The sequence below is a fragment of the Eubalaena glacialis genome, chromosome 11, assembly GCF_028564815.1.
Source record: "Eubalaena glacialis isolate mEubGla1 chromosome 11, mEubGla1.1.hap2.+ XY, whole genome shotgun sequence".
NCBI classification, from domain to species: Eukaryota; Metazoa; Chordata; class Mammalia; order Artiodactyla; family Balaenidae; genus Eubalaena; species Eubalaena glacialis.
In genome coordinates this window covers 63,251,057-63,265,627 of record NC_083726.1, presented here as the reverse complement: position 1 = coordinate 63,265,627, position 14,571 = coordinate 63,251,057, and positions in this window count along the sequence as shown.

Sequence of the window (14,571 nt, the reverse complement as noted above, 5' to 3'; positions counted from 1 at the left end):
GAATTTCACCCTGGAGACGAAAGGTGAGAGCGCCGACTCCGTGCTCCCAGTGCAGTTTTCCAGCATTATCTCATTTGACCCTAGCAACAGCTCCTCTGCCAGGACACTTTGGCAAGTGAGTTCAACAGAGAGGTTACACACCGTGGTGGGGGCAGAGTCTGGAGGCAGCCCCTGCTCTGGCCCTGGCCTCCTTGTGGGCACAGTGAAGGAAGGGACTGTGTCTTCCTGTTGGTCCTAGAACAGTCGGAGCTGGGAGTATCCTGGGATATTATCTAGTTCAGCCCCTCACTGTGCAGCTTGGGGAACTGAGGCCCAGAGCCGGGACTAGAGCCCGGGACTCCTGACCCCCAGCCCCGCCCCATTTCCTGGGCACAGGCTGTGTGCTCTCCCCGCTCCCTCCCCGTCTGGCTGGGCCTGGACCTGGGGGTGCATTGGGTTTTGTGCTGGTGAGTGCATCTTGATGGCCCAGCTGGGAGAGGACAGGGTGAGGGCCAGGTCCCAAGCCTGTGCTGGGAGCGGTCGGGTCTGTGCTCCTGCATCAGAACAGAGGGTGGAGGGGGAGAGAGAGAGAGAGGCCTGGGGCAGGGCTTCTCCATCAGTGATTGCACAGAGGTTTTCCAGGAAGCTGACGAAGCAACTTCTGCTGTGTGAAGAAAACAAGGCCAGACATGTGAGGATGGCTGAACCTTGCTGTCCTATTCCCAGCCTCCCCTGCGTGGAGCGGCCCTGAGAGGTCTGCCCCCAGCCCTCTACCTTGGTGTAGAAAGGACCCTCCTGAAGCCCCTTGGTGACACCCCTTCTTGAAAGCCCTGGGGATCAGGGAACCCCTCAGTCTCTTGCCAGTTTGGAATTCAGACAGTTCTAGCAGGAAGTTCTGCCTGGTGCCTGGCTCTGGTCTCTTCTGCTGTGTGTTTAACCCCCTCTTTTCTTGTCCTGTCCGCTGGAGGATGTGACTGGCCGGCGCTCAGGCCACAGTAAGTTGGAGGTCAGGACTGCAAACGCTGTCTCCTGTCCTCCACCTGTGGGGTTTGGGGAAACCCGAGGCTCCGTTCTGAATTCCCACAGGGATGCCCTTCTCCTTGCCCCTCCCCAGCCAGCTGGCCCTGCCCTCGCCTTCCACACCTTGTGCATGCTCCCCTCTCCAGGAAGAGAGCCTGCTGCCTCAGGTTCTGTCCTTGCCTCTGCATCTGAGCTGGTTGCCAGCATCTTCTCTGCGTCCTGCAGCAGCCTGCCTTTCCAGTGCCTTGGGCAGTGCCTGTCACCAGTCGGTGCTCAGTAAGTGTTACGAGCTTGTTAAGGGCAGCTCTTCAAGTACATGCTGAAAACCATGGTCAGCTGACTCTTCCTGATTTTACAGATGGGAAACTCCAGGGTAGACCCTGTAGGTCCAACCCACGGGGACCTTTGGTTCATGGTGCTCTAATGGGGGATTCTGAACACATGTGAACTTGGACTATCTTTCTCTTCTGGCCTGTATGCTGGTGCCAGGCCCTGAAGAGGGTTAGAGGGAGGAGGAGACTGCCAGGCCTGTTCACAGATCATCACCCACTCCTATCATGGACTCCTCTGGGCCTGGACCAGGATCTATCAGGAAGTTCTAGAAGCCAGGAAGGCCAGGGCACGGGAGGCAGAGGGCACGGTTCTTCCCAGGTCCTGGACTCAAAGCGGGGCTGAGAGCAGGGTCACAATGTGTGAACAGCTGTTCATGCATTTAGTGAGCACTTACTGTGTACAAAACCCCACATTGGTATGGGGTCTGACGTGGCCTTAGAAATGACCTCTTCCTGCAGCTCAGAAACCTGAGGCGTAGAGGGTCCTGTGCTGCCCTGGGTCGCACAGCAGTGCATAGTGGCTGGGACTAGAGTCTCTGTTCCTTCCCCAGCACCTGCTGCCCACAGAGCTGCCTGAGGACGGGGCACAGTGGCGGGGGAGGGGGCTTCAGCGGAGGGAAGGACAGGCAGTGCTCGATGTTCTGAAACACAGCAGCCAGCGCGGGGTGGGGTGGGGGGAATAGGAAAGCCACATGAGCCCAGACCTGGGAACATGGAGTTACTGACAGGCACAAAATATGTGTGTGTGTGTGTGTGTGTGTGTGTGTGTGGCAGGGGCGGTGCAGCGTTTGTTCTGGGCAGGCTTGTTAAATGTATGATGTTTATAAAGCAGGAAGAACAGTGTTCGCCCATAGTAATTGCTACATAAGCATTTATGTATTTATGGCTGTGTTGGGTCTTCGTTTCTGTGCGAGGGCTTTCTCTAGTTGTGGCAAGTGGGGGCCACTCTTCATGGCGGTGCGCGGGCCTCTCATTATCGCGGCGTCTCTTGTTGCGGAGCACAGGCTCCAGACGCGCAGGCTCAGTAGTTGTGGCTCACGGGCCCAGTTGCTCCGCGGCATGTGGGATCTTCCCAGACCAGGGCTCGAACCCGTGTCCCCTGCACTGGCTGGCAGATTCTCAGCCACTGTGCCACCAGGGAAGCCCCTACATAAGCATTTTGCTGTTGGGATTTGAGGGGTCTTAGAGCAGGCAGGCAAAGACTCAGTGGACATTCCCGGCTGGGTTGTAGGCAGGAGGAGGGGTGGACATCAAGGGTAGCATGACACGTGTGCTTGGAGGGTGTGTGAGCAGCTCAGAGTCAGGAAGAGGGGGCTCCAGCTCTGCCCACTTTCTGGGCAAGGGGAGTCCAGAAACTGGAGGCCACTTCTGCAGCCTGGCTGCGGGGTGTGCAGAGGGTGTCGCTGGTGTGGCCTAGGGTGTGTTGGGTGTTGCCGGGCTGGTTGAGAGGCTTGGCAGGTCAAAGATGGTAGAAGGCAAGGCCTCTCTACCAGGCTCTGGCTTTCCCCTCTGCAGGACCCCCAGCCTCAGCCCCAGGCAGGAAGTGTTTGATGAGTGACTGATCTGGGGTAGTGGGACCCGAGAGGCGGCGCCTTCTCCCGGACCTGCATCCACCTGCGGCGGCCGGCAGGGGGCGGGGCCCGACAGGCTTTGGGAAGTTCCTCCTCCCCTGCCCCGGGCGGGGCGCCCCCGAAGGCGGCGGGGCTCAGATGTGGCGTCGCCGCCCGCGTCGTGTCCCGTCCGGTCCGGGCGGCCCCAAGCCGCCTCCCTGCCCAGGCACGCCGACCCGCGGGCGGGCGGACACCAGGTTTCCGAGCCCCTCCCCGGGACCTGGCGCCACACCGGGTCCTGTCCCCGTCGGGCGCCGTGGGGGTGGGCGCGGAACGGTGCGGGAGACACAGATCCCGAGTTCCTGAGTTTCCGGGCCCAGGGGACCCCCTGCCCGCAGCGGCGTGACACACCTGCTCTGATGGTGGGTGGCTAGGGCCCTGGGCCACCCCTCTCCGGTGGCCTCCCCCTTGTCCTGCTGGAGGCAGCCAGAGCTGTGCTGGAGTCCCGGCTCTGGGCTCAGTTTGCTCATCTGTAAAAGAGAGCGATGACCCTACCTCCCAGTACTGTCGTGAGCCCTGACCCATAGGAGAGGCTCATGGACAGTGGCCGGGGACAGTAAAGAACGTCCCTGCCCACCTCCCCAGTCAGACTGGCTGCTCCTCCAGGGCAAGACTCCTCAGGGAGGGGCCTCACGGTCCCCTGCACCCTAGCCCATCGCAGAGGGGCGGGCTCTGTGGCAGTGTGGGGTGGTGGAAGCAGGGAGAGCACAAATCCCATTGCCAGTTGACAGATGGGTAAACTGAGGCTCAACTTCCCCCCATGAGTTAGTGACAGAAACAGGACCAGACCCAGAGCCCCTAATTCCCAGTCCAGTGCTCTTTTTCCGTTTTCTTATCTCCACATTTTTGGGGGTTTACAACTGCAAAGCCGCAGTGGTGGAGAGGGTGTGGGTCTCAGAATATGTTCAGGGTCCCCCTTTCCAACCCCAGGCCTGTTTGTGGTCACACCAGTGACCCCTTCATTCTGGCATGCTCTAGGCCCCTGGAATTCCAGAAGGGACCCTGTCTGGGCACTGATACTCCTGTCAGCCCTAAGGCTAGGCCCTGGGAAGAAGCCTTCTTAAGCCTGCATCTCCTCTCAATAGAATATCAGCTGATTTGGGGGTGTGCATCCCCTCCTTCTCTTTCTACCTGACCAGTTAGGCAGTCCCAGGACACAGAGCAAAGCTCCGAGTGGGAGATTTGCTAGAGCCCTGGCTGTCTCCAAAGAGGGTGGCAAGGGTTCCGGAGGCCCAGCTCCACTGCGGGCCTAGAGCAAGGCCCTTCCTCTCTCTGGGCCTCAGTCTCTCCATCTGTAAAATAAGGTGGTTGGCTACACTTCTGTGGCTGGGTGTCACCCCTGGGATGCCTGTGCTACTGTCATACAACCCTACACCTGAGGTGTGAGGTGGCCCTGACCTATTTTGAAGGGACCTGGAAGGGGAAGGGCCTGGGTGGGTTGCACCCACTATCTTTGGGCCAGTTTACCAAAGAAAGGGGCTCTTACTGTCTGCAGTATGGCAGTATGTACGCCATTGTCACTGTATGAAATATGGCAGCGGTTCCTGCCAGGTGCTCCCTGCCCACCTGGGGGTGAAGACAGGCAAGGGGAAGAGTCCCAGTCATCCCTTTGGGGCCTGATAGTTTGGGGGCTTGGCGATGGAAAGGCACACTTTCAAGGGGTGACCTGCTCTGTGGTCTTCAGAGCCAGCCTATGAGCCCAGCTTGTTCTCTGCTCTGGACCCAGGTTAGGGAGCTCCTCTCCCTACCGGCCCCGGGCACTAGGGTGGCCATGGGAGTGGCCTGGGGGGCGGGGTTTCATGAGGGGACTTAGAGTCCTTGGGAAAGGAGCTCACAGGGATACTGGCCGGCTTCCTTTTCCCAGGAGGCCATGGGGGGGCATGTGTGTGTGGGGGAGGGGCAGGGCCTGCCACCTCTCACCCCGCCAGGGGTATAGTCTCAGCAGCCTTGGGCTTGTGAGGAGATGGAGAGGGGGTGTCAGGCAAGCTGGAGAGCCGCAAGGAGGACCCCAGGCTCCCTCTGTCTCAGGGAGGGCCCCTGCAGCACCCCTAACTCACTGTGGGCAGGGCAAAGCCTATGGTGGATTGGAGGGTGAGTGGCTCCCTAAATCCTCCATTTTGTACCCCAACTGTCTGTGGCCAAGAGGAAGAGGGAAGGCAGCAGGAATGCAGGAATGAATCCTGGGCAGGCCCTGTCCCAACAGGCTGGGGTGGGAGGGCCAGGCTCCCGTGTGGGCCCACGTGCTCCTCAGCGCAGCTCATAGCTAAGCAGCCTGCACAAACAGCAGGAACACAGAGCAGCCCCGGCGTGTGTGCACGCGTATGTGCCTGTGCTGGGGGCCTCCTTGCCTCAATCCCTAGATGGGAACCCTTCTGGTTACCCTATAGTCACTGTCACACGCAGGCCTGAGGATGGGGGTCTGTCTGCTGCCACTGCTGAGCGCTTACTACGTGTCGGGCCTGATCCATTCATTAGCTCCTTTAATCCTTACAACCCGATAGACAGGCACCCTTATTACCCACTTTATAGACAGAGGTACTGAGGCTTTGAAAAGCTGCACACACAAAAGGTCACGGAGCAAGAGAGTGGTAAAGCCAAGCCAGAGTTCAAACTGAGGTCTTTCTGACTCCAGAGTCTAGTTTTCCCCCAGGCATGTGTAGACGTGTGTGCCCATGAGTATCGACTGAGGGGTGTGTGTGTACCCAAGTGTGCAGGTGTGGGCTTTGATGGCAGACCTGTATCAGTCTGTGTTTATCTAAGGACGCCTGCTTGTAGGTGTGGATACCTGTGCCCAGGCATGGAGGTGTGCATGCAATGCTCGTGTGTGCGCATGTGACTCACATATGTACCCACGGGCATATCTGTGCATATGTGTTCACATATACAGCACTTGAGTGCACATGTGTGCACACGTGCACATGCTGTGTACATGCGTTCACGTCTGCACACAGCTGTGAGCCTGTGCATATGTCGTCCTCTCCAAAGGCTGACCTTGCCCTCCTGCTCACCCACCTTCTGTCCCCTTCTCAAGCTCCTGACTCAGTGTCAAGATGGGATGTGCGATGGCCTTGTTGATGGCACTGGGACTTCTGAGGATTTGGAAGGAAAGCCATTTTGGGGAGGGATATGATTGGCAAGGGGTTGGAAAAGAGGAAGACGCAGGGGATAAGAGGGATTAAGGCTGGGGGTGGGGATCAGCCTGGGTTTTCTTCAGTCCCAGGCAGGGGCAGAGGACCCAGTGTGGTCTGGCCCCGGGAGCCCCGGTCCTGCCCCTCCCCCCTGGCCTTCTCTACCCACCTCTCTCAAGGCTCAGATCCCCAATACCCCGGAAAATGCTCCAGAGAGCCTGCAGGAGAGTCCCAGGGCCTGGAGGATTCATCTGTGAGGTCTGTGCCCCTGTCCCCTTACTGTGTGTGGCAGGCAATCCCCCCTCAATCCAAGATGGGACTCCCCTGTGGTTCCTGGGTGTCGGGGAACTTCCCGTTGCACCGCCCCTTTGCACCGACGCCCTCGGGCTCCTGCTGGCCGTGGACGTGCAGGCGGAGCAGCGGTCGGCTGGGGGCGCTCGGGGCCCGCGGATGGAGATGCGAGGCAGGTCCGCGGGGATGGGAACCGGCCAGGCGGGGGTAAAACACAGGTACAGTCCCACCAGCAGGGCGGGTGGAGGTGGGATCCGGAGGACCGACCTTGCGCCAGGAGGGCCAGATTCCCAGTGGGACAGAAATACACCCTCTCCACGGAGGGTCAGACCCCCACCCCCCCTACCCATAGACTCACACACCCTCAGAGGGACAGGCAAAGGGATGCCCCCTCCCACTCTGGAGCCTTCTGGGCTGGTGTTTGAGGGCCCTGGGCGAGCCAGAGGGAGGTGGGAGTGACCCATTGGCCTGACAGGGTGTGCTGGGCCTCTGTGGCAGTGAGAAGGGGGCGAGGGCCCTGCAGTCAGACAGATTTGCCGTCTGATTCCCATTCGGCCTCGGGGTGACCCAGGGCAAGGCACTCAAGCTCTCCTGAAAAGGGGGCGATGTCTGCTAGGTGCCCAGCACCGTCCTTGACACACACCTTGGCCGTGGAGCCTATTACAAGTTTCCGGAGGTTCCCTCACGGTACGTCTGCACATTTCTTCCACAGATCTTTAATGAGCACCTGCTGAATGCCAGGCCCTTTTGTGAGACCCTCTGGGTGCAGTGGTGAGCACGTCACACAGGGTGGCACCTGCCTCCAGGAGCTTAGGCTCTAATGGCGGCAGGTGTCCTACGGCTTGTCCTTTGATTCTCCAAAATGGAAATTACGGGGTAAAAGAAAGGCTGGCAGAGAAGGCTCTTTCTCTCTTTTATTTCTTGTCAAATATTGGGCTGGGAAAATTCCAGATCTTACTGTTCTGCTCTGGTCCTCTGCCTCTTACCACAGAAGTCAGGATCTGACTCTCCATCCCAAACGCTCCGTCTCCCTCAGTCGAAGCTGGAGTCCAGTAATGCCCATGAGGCCGGGCACAGCCTGGCCCCCAGCTTGACCAGTCTCCTCCCATTCTCCCCCTTGTCCCTCCACTGCTGCTGCTACACTGGCCTCCTTGCAGGTCCTCAGACATGCCAGGCAGGGTCCTGCCTCAGGGCCTTTGCCCTTGCTGTTTCCTCTGCTAGAATGCTCTTTCCCAAGCATCCATGTGGCTCTCTGCTTCACTCCTGTCTGGGTTTTGATGAAATGTCTCCTTCTCAGTGAGGCTTTCCCTGACTTTTCTTGTGACTCCCCCCCACCCCCAATATTCCCTATGCACACTGCCACTTAATTTTTCTCCATACCATTTATTATTGCCATCTGGCCAACTACATCTTTTGTAACACGTTTCTTTCTTATCTGTCTCTCCCCATGAGAATGTAAACTCCATGTGAGCAGGGATTTGGGCAGATTTGTTCATGCTCTCTCCCCAGAGCCTAAAACGTGCCTGGTACACTGTAGGCGTCAATAAATATTTGTCAAGGGAATGCTGAGTGCTGGCTCTGAGTGGCACGCATCCCTTGGTGATGGGGGCTGATGACACGGGGGTCCCTGACTTTTAGGCCTCAGCTGAGCCCCAGCTGCCATAAACCTGTCAAGGGCTGGAGGACTGGGGGCGGGGAGGAGGAGACGGCAGGAGTGTTCTGGTTCTTTCTTGCTCTCTTTGGGACAGAAGTTGAGTGGCTACGGTAATATCCACCAAACTCTTGTGCCTTAGTTGGGACAGGGAGAGGCAGGTTTCTCTCTTTGAAAAAAATTATTATCATACAAAAATATACCAATCAAAGTGGGGGAGGTGTTGCTTCTCTCTCTCTCATTCCTCCCCACTTCCTCCCTTTCTTTTTCCCTTTCTTTCTTTCTCTCTCTCTCTCCCTTTCTCTTTCTTTCCTTTTTTTCTTTCTTTCTTTCTCTCTTTCCTTTTTCCTCAACTACCCGCCCCATCTCTAACAACCACCAATCTGTTCTCTGTTTCTGTAAGTCTGCTTTTCTTGGATTCCTCACGTAAGTGAGATCATACAGTATTTGCCTTTCTCTGTCTGACTTCTTTCACTTAGCATAATATCCTCAAGGTCCATCCATGTCGTCGCAGATGGCAAGATTTCCTTCTTTTTATGGCTGAGTAGTATACATACCACAACTTTATCCATGCATCCGTAGTTGGATACTTAGGTTATTTCCATATCTTGGCTGCAATAAAGATGGGACTGCAGATATCTCTTCAAGATAGTGATTTTGTCTCCTTCAGATAAATACCCAGAAGTGGATCATATAGTAGTTCTATTTTTAATTTTTGGAGGAACTTCCATACTGTTTTCCACCAATTTACACCAATTGTGGCTGCACCAATTTACATTCCCACCAGCAGTGTACAAGTTTCCCTTTTCTCCACATCCTCACCAACACTTGTTACCTCTTGTCTTTCTGATGATAGCCATTCAGACAGGTGTGAGATGATATCGCATTGTGGTTTTGATTTGCATTTCCGTGATGATGAGTGATGTTGAGCATCTTTTCATGTGGCTGTTGGCCGTCTATATGTCTTCTTTGGAAAAATGTCTATTCAGTTCCTCTGCTCACCTTAAAATTGGATTATTATTATTATTATTTGCTAGTTTTAAAACGTTTTATTGGAGTATAGTTGATTTACAATGTTGTGTTAGTTTCAGGTGTACAGCAAAGTGAATCTGTTATACGTATACATATATCCACGCTTTTTTAGGTTCTTTTCCCTCATAGGCCATTACAGAGTATTGAGTAGAGTTCCCTGTGCTACACAGTAGGTCATTATTAGTTATCATTGTTATCTGCTATTGAGTTATATGAGTTCTTTACATAGTTTGGATATTAACCCCTTAACAAAGATATGACTTGCAAATATTTTCTCCCATTCCGTAGGTTGCCTTTTCATTTTCTTGATGGTTCCCTTTGCTGTGCAGAAACTTTTTAGTTTGATGTAGTCTCACTTGTGTATTTTTGGGAGATGTCTGTGTTTCTGAACAGAGGGTTCCAGCAGGGGGTTTGCAGGGGTTACACATTCTCCACCACGACGCACGTGCAGTACACTTCTGGAAGCCCACATGGGCCTTGGCCACCTCGTCAGAGCAATCACCCGGTCTTTAAGTCCCAACTGTTCCCAGTAGAAGGAAAATGTTTTACCCATCCATTCCCTGCCCCATGTGCAAGTACCAGCCCCCTGGGGACTCCTGGGTTTGGGTAAGGCCACCTTTTCAGCCCTAGGGATGATGTTGCCTCAGTGTTTACTAATCTCTAGAATACCTCTGCTTTCCTGCTTTGTTCTTTACACCTTCAATACCCACACTTTCAGTTCCTTGCCTTGAATCCTCTCTGTTTGAAATGCCTAGCCTGGTTTCTCTTTTCCTGACCAGATCCCAGCTGATACATTAAAGAAGGGAAAATCAACAGACAAAGCAGGCTGTGCTAAGTGCTATGAGGAACACAGGACAGGGTAATAATGAAATAGAAAATAAAAAGTAGTGTGCAGGTAGTGGGGGTGAGGGCTCTTTTAGACGGGCAGGTCTCTCTGAGGAGGTGAAGTTTGGCTTGACAAATGAGAAGGAGCCACACCTGGGGGCTGAGTATTCCAGGTGGGGTCAGGGTCTCTGAGGCCTGTGGGCTGCGGCAGCCTCTCCGTGAAAGGTGCTGAGCTTGCCCCTGCGGGCGGGCGATGATCAGGGGCGTGGCGGTGGGGAGAGGAGATGGCTTAGTCTGTGGCCCCAGCTCTGAGGGCTCAGCCCTGGGAGCCTCTGAGCATTGAGGCCTGAGATTTCCGCTAAATGCGCGGGGATCTGGGTTATGGATTCAGCGCTGGGAAACGCATACCCCCTCCCTGCTTCCCGCCTCACCCTCCCCAGGGGAGCGGAAGCCTCTGCAGGCTCAGGCTCCTAAGAAGTGCTGGTCTCGCCGCGGCCGGCAGAGGGCAGTGGTTGCCGAGGTGCGCGCAAGTCGGGCGGGCGCAGATCTTTCCCTAGCGGAATGTGGGCGGTCAGCTTCCGCCGGGAACGGGACGGTTGGGCGCCTTCCCTTCCCTTCCCTTCTCTAATCCTCAGCCGCCCCCCAACAGATCTCTGAGCCCTGGCCTCTCCTTGCGGGGTTGGGGGGGTGGGGAGGGAGATGCAAGTGAGGCTGGGCAGATCTTGCCTAACCACTCCTGGCCAAGTTCCAACTCCATTGGGATAAGGGGAAAGGCTCCCACAGTTAGCATATTTGCTATTATTGTTATTTTTAAGCGTTTAGCATGTGCCAGGCACAGCGCTAAGTTCTTTTATCGTGCATCATCTCTTTAAAACTTCACACCAGATCTACGAGACAGGTACTCTGTCTCCCAGAGCTTGCCCAAGACCACACAGCGAGAAGCAGGATTTGCTCTGCTGGCCACTTCTCAATTCCTCTGACTGCTGCCTCCAAGGAGGGCGTGTTGCCCAGGGAATTGAGGTGAGTATGCAGGGGATGAGCAGAAGGGGACCGTCAGGGTGCTGACCCTGAGGGATCTGCGGGAGCACTCATCTACTCCTTTATTTTGCAGATGAAGAAACAACTCCAGCGTTGCCCAAGGTCCCACAGGGATCAGTCACATGGTCGGCCACAACAAAGGTTCCCCATGACAGGGGACCATGAGTTGGATCCTGGCCAGAAGCCAGAAGCCCCTTGAGGGCAAGGACCCCATTTTACCCCATTCCTCCCTGCTGTACCTAGCACAGGGCGCAGCACATAGTAGGTGCTCAAAAAGTCCTTCACGAGTAAATCTTGCATCCCTCAGTAGCTGCAGTCACCTGCCGTTCATGCCGTCATTCATTTATTCAGCATTTAGTAAGCGCTGACTGTGTGCTTGGCACCCTACTAGGCGATGGGACGCACAGTTGAATAAGGCACAGTGCCTACCCCTGTTGGCTTATCTCCTGGTGGGGGTTTCAGGGGTTACCCCACATTATGACCCGTGCCCCCATAGTTTTCCTCATTCCTCTGCTCAGCCTGGTACTTGCAACCTGCTCTCTGCCCAGGCCAGAGGCTGAGCAATCTGCTCCACTCCCGCCCCCAGGCCATTCCCACTGCCTTCTTCTTTGCCAGACAAGACAACCCTTCCTCCCAAGCCGCCTCCCTCCCCTCCTCCAGGAAGCCCTCTTTGACTAAGTCCCCCAGCTGCTCTGCAGGCCCCAGTGCTGAGGTCTTGAGCTCTGCCCAGGTGTCTCTGGTTCTGTCTCTCTGTTTCTGTTTCCCACCATCAGCCTCTGGAGCTTCCCAAACACAGGGACTGCCTCCTCTCCAGCTGTTTTTCCTCAGGCCTACATAGACCAGAAGAGGCAGGAAGGGAGGTCGTGTGTTCAGCTCCCAGCACACAGGGCCTGCCTTGGGCCCTGGCCCTGGGAGCCCCTTAGAGGAAGATTTCTCTGGAACTACCAGGGCACTGACTTAGTCTTGGCCCAAGACCCCTGAGCCCTGATCTTCCACACTGTGCCTGGGGGCTCAGGCTGGGCACCAGCTGTTGGGTACCCACTCAGCTCCAGCACCCATTGTGTTTGAAGGTGGGGACCTTCAGTCTGCACTTCACCACCTCCCGGGCTTGGCCATTTTACTGTCCCTGTGGCAGGTAGTCTACAGGTGAAAAATGGTTCCAGGGAACCAACATGCTGCCTCTTATCTGCTGGGTGACCAAAGTTACAGTGCTAGGACTCTCTGGGCCTCTGCTAATGACACCTGTCTAGCCCATCTCACAGGTGGTTGGGAGGACCAGAGACCAAGGAGAAGAAAGAGCCAAGCCCAGGTAGGGGCTTATCTTTGTTGTTGTACTCAGAGCAGGGGTTGTGCCCTTGTCTAGGTGTTCACTGAATCACTCTGGAGGCCAGGAGTGGGAAGGAGGAGGAAGGAGGGAGCTTGCACGAGGAGGGGGAATCAGACTCCAGCCTTCCCGGCAACTAGTCAGGATCCTCCGCTGGCAGGAGAGGGGCAGGAGAGCATCCTTGTTTGGGTAGGGAAGTCATTGTTTCCCTTCCCTCCGTCCCTCCCTCCCTCTCTGCACTCCTCCTCTTCTTTCTCTCTCTTTATCCCTCTCCCTTCTCTCTCTGTCTTCGTGCACTAACTGTGCTCCCTCAACTTGCCAGGCATTACATTAGCACCAGGGACACAAAGGCTGAGGAGATATGCCCTCCTCTTCATGGGACTTTTAGGCTAGGAGACCTCAGTTGGGGAGGTACATCATTCATTCATTCTTTCATTAATTTTACTTTTATTGAAAACCTGCTATGGGTCAGGCACTGTGCAAGGCTCTGGGGACGTAATGGGGTGCAATCCCTGCCCACAAGGAGTTTAGAGGATAAAAGGCACAAAAGTAGGCAATGGAAGCATGGCTAAAGTAGAGGATTAGGGAGGCCAGGATACAGAGATAAATGCTGGCTGGATTTAATGTCTCCCTAAGCATCCAGAGCAGGGCCAGGCACAGACCAAGTATGTGCTCAGTAAATGTGAAATACGTGACCCTTGTGTGGGGAGCTTTCTAAACAGCTTATGAGTCAAAGAATAAAATCGTTTTAACTAAATGCTAATAAAAAATGCTAATATGAAGCAGTCACAATAGTACATAAAAGGAAATTTATGGTCTTTAGACAATCTTATATTGAAAAAGAAGAAAGATGGAAAATTAAAGATTCAACTCAAGAAGTCGAAAACTGATAAAAATAATAAATTCAAAGAAAGTAGAAGAAAGGAAATAACGAATAGGTTATTTTTTATGTTATAGATATTATGAATTCAGTTTCAGAAATTCAAATTAGTATTCAGAAATTCATAATTCAGAAATTAACAGAATAGAAAACAAAGATAAGTAGTAATTCAGAAATTAATACAATAGAAAACAAAGATGATATAAGTAAGAGAGCTGGTCTCAGTTCCCAGGCCCTTCCTGAATAGGAATGGGGTTTATCCACCATCTCTTCTGAGCTTTGAGAGCGGAGCCCATCCCTCAGGGGCCTCAGGAGAATGGATAAACTCTGAATGGAAGTCTCTAGTCTTCCAGCCCAGGGGCATGGCTGTGTTGTGCCCTGAGAGAGCCAGCCTCAGGCCTATTTGCCTGATTTTAGTCTCTAGACTAGTGGGTTGTCTTTAATCCATAACATCTGCTGTAATAACAATAACGATAATAATCCTTTACCTTTGTTGAGCTCTTACAGTTCGGAGTGCTCAAAGCACGACATGTGCTATTCCTGGTAGGAGTGAACCCAGCCATCTTGTCAGATCCCCAAACACCCTTTTAGGTAAGTAGGGAAGCTGTATGCTCATTTTACAGATGAGAAAAGTGAGGCTCTGTTTGAGGTCTCATTCCAGTGAGTGGGTGAGACAGGACACGGATGCTTCAAAGGCCCTTCTTCACCCCCAAGATTCCTGTCCTTGAGACATCTCTTCTTCCTGTTCTGATCCCCGGGTTCCCTGAACAAGCCCCTCTCCCCTGCCTTCCTCACTTGGAGAGGAAGTTCAGATGGCTACCCTGAGCAGATAGCTCCTCTCTTGACCTGATAGTGAGCTTCTCGAGGTGGCGGGGTGGGGAATGCTCGTAGGTGTCTTACCACAGGGCTGGGCTTGGAGAAGGCCCTCAATCCTTGTTTGTTGATCTAGAATTTGATTGGGCAGGATTAGGCCTGTACCTATCAGAAATATTCTGGGCTGTGCCAACCAGCACAGTCGGACAGAAGAGCTTGAGGGGGAACCGCCACCACATAGGGAATCCCCCGTGTCTGGGCTTGCTGAGGCGGCCACGTGGTGCCTGGGCATATCGGGAGGCACTGGGAACATAGGTCGCACCGGTACAGCCTTCTTGTAGGATGGTGGGGCAGGAGAACTTTTTGTGTCCAAGTTGCATTGGTTTGAAGGTATAACTAGGTCCCTGAACTCCTTTCCCCATAACTGGAGAATTTCCAAAGTCCTGTGGTCAACCTGATTGACCAGTGACTGACCAATCCTGAGAGGGGAGATAAAAACAGACACACAGCTTTATCCATGGACAAATCTCAGCACTTTATTCATCCCTTGGCGGGGAGAAGGGGGCATTGCCCCAAGATAGTCAGCCAGTCGGGTGGGGTGGCTGGAGTATGTGTTGTCTCTCCAGATAGTATAATACATAGCACTGA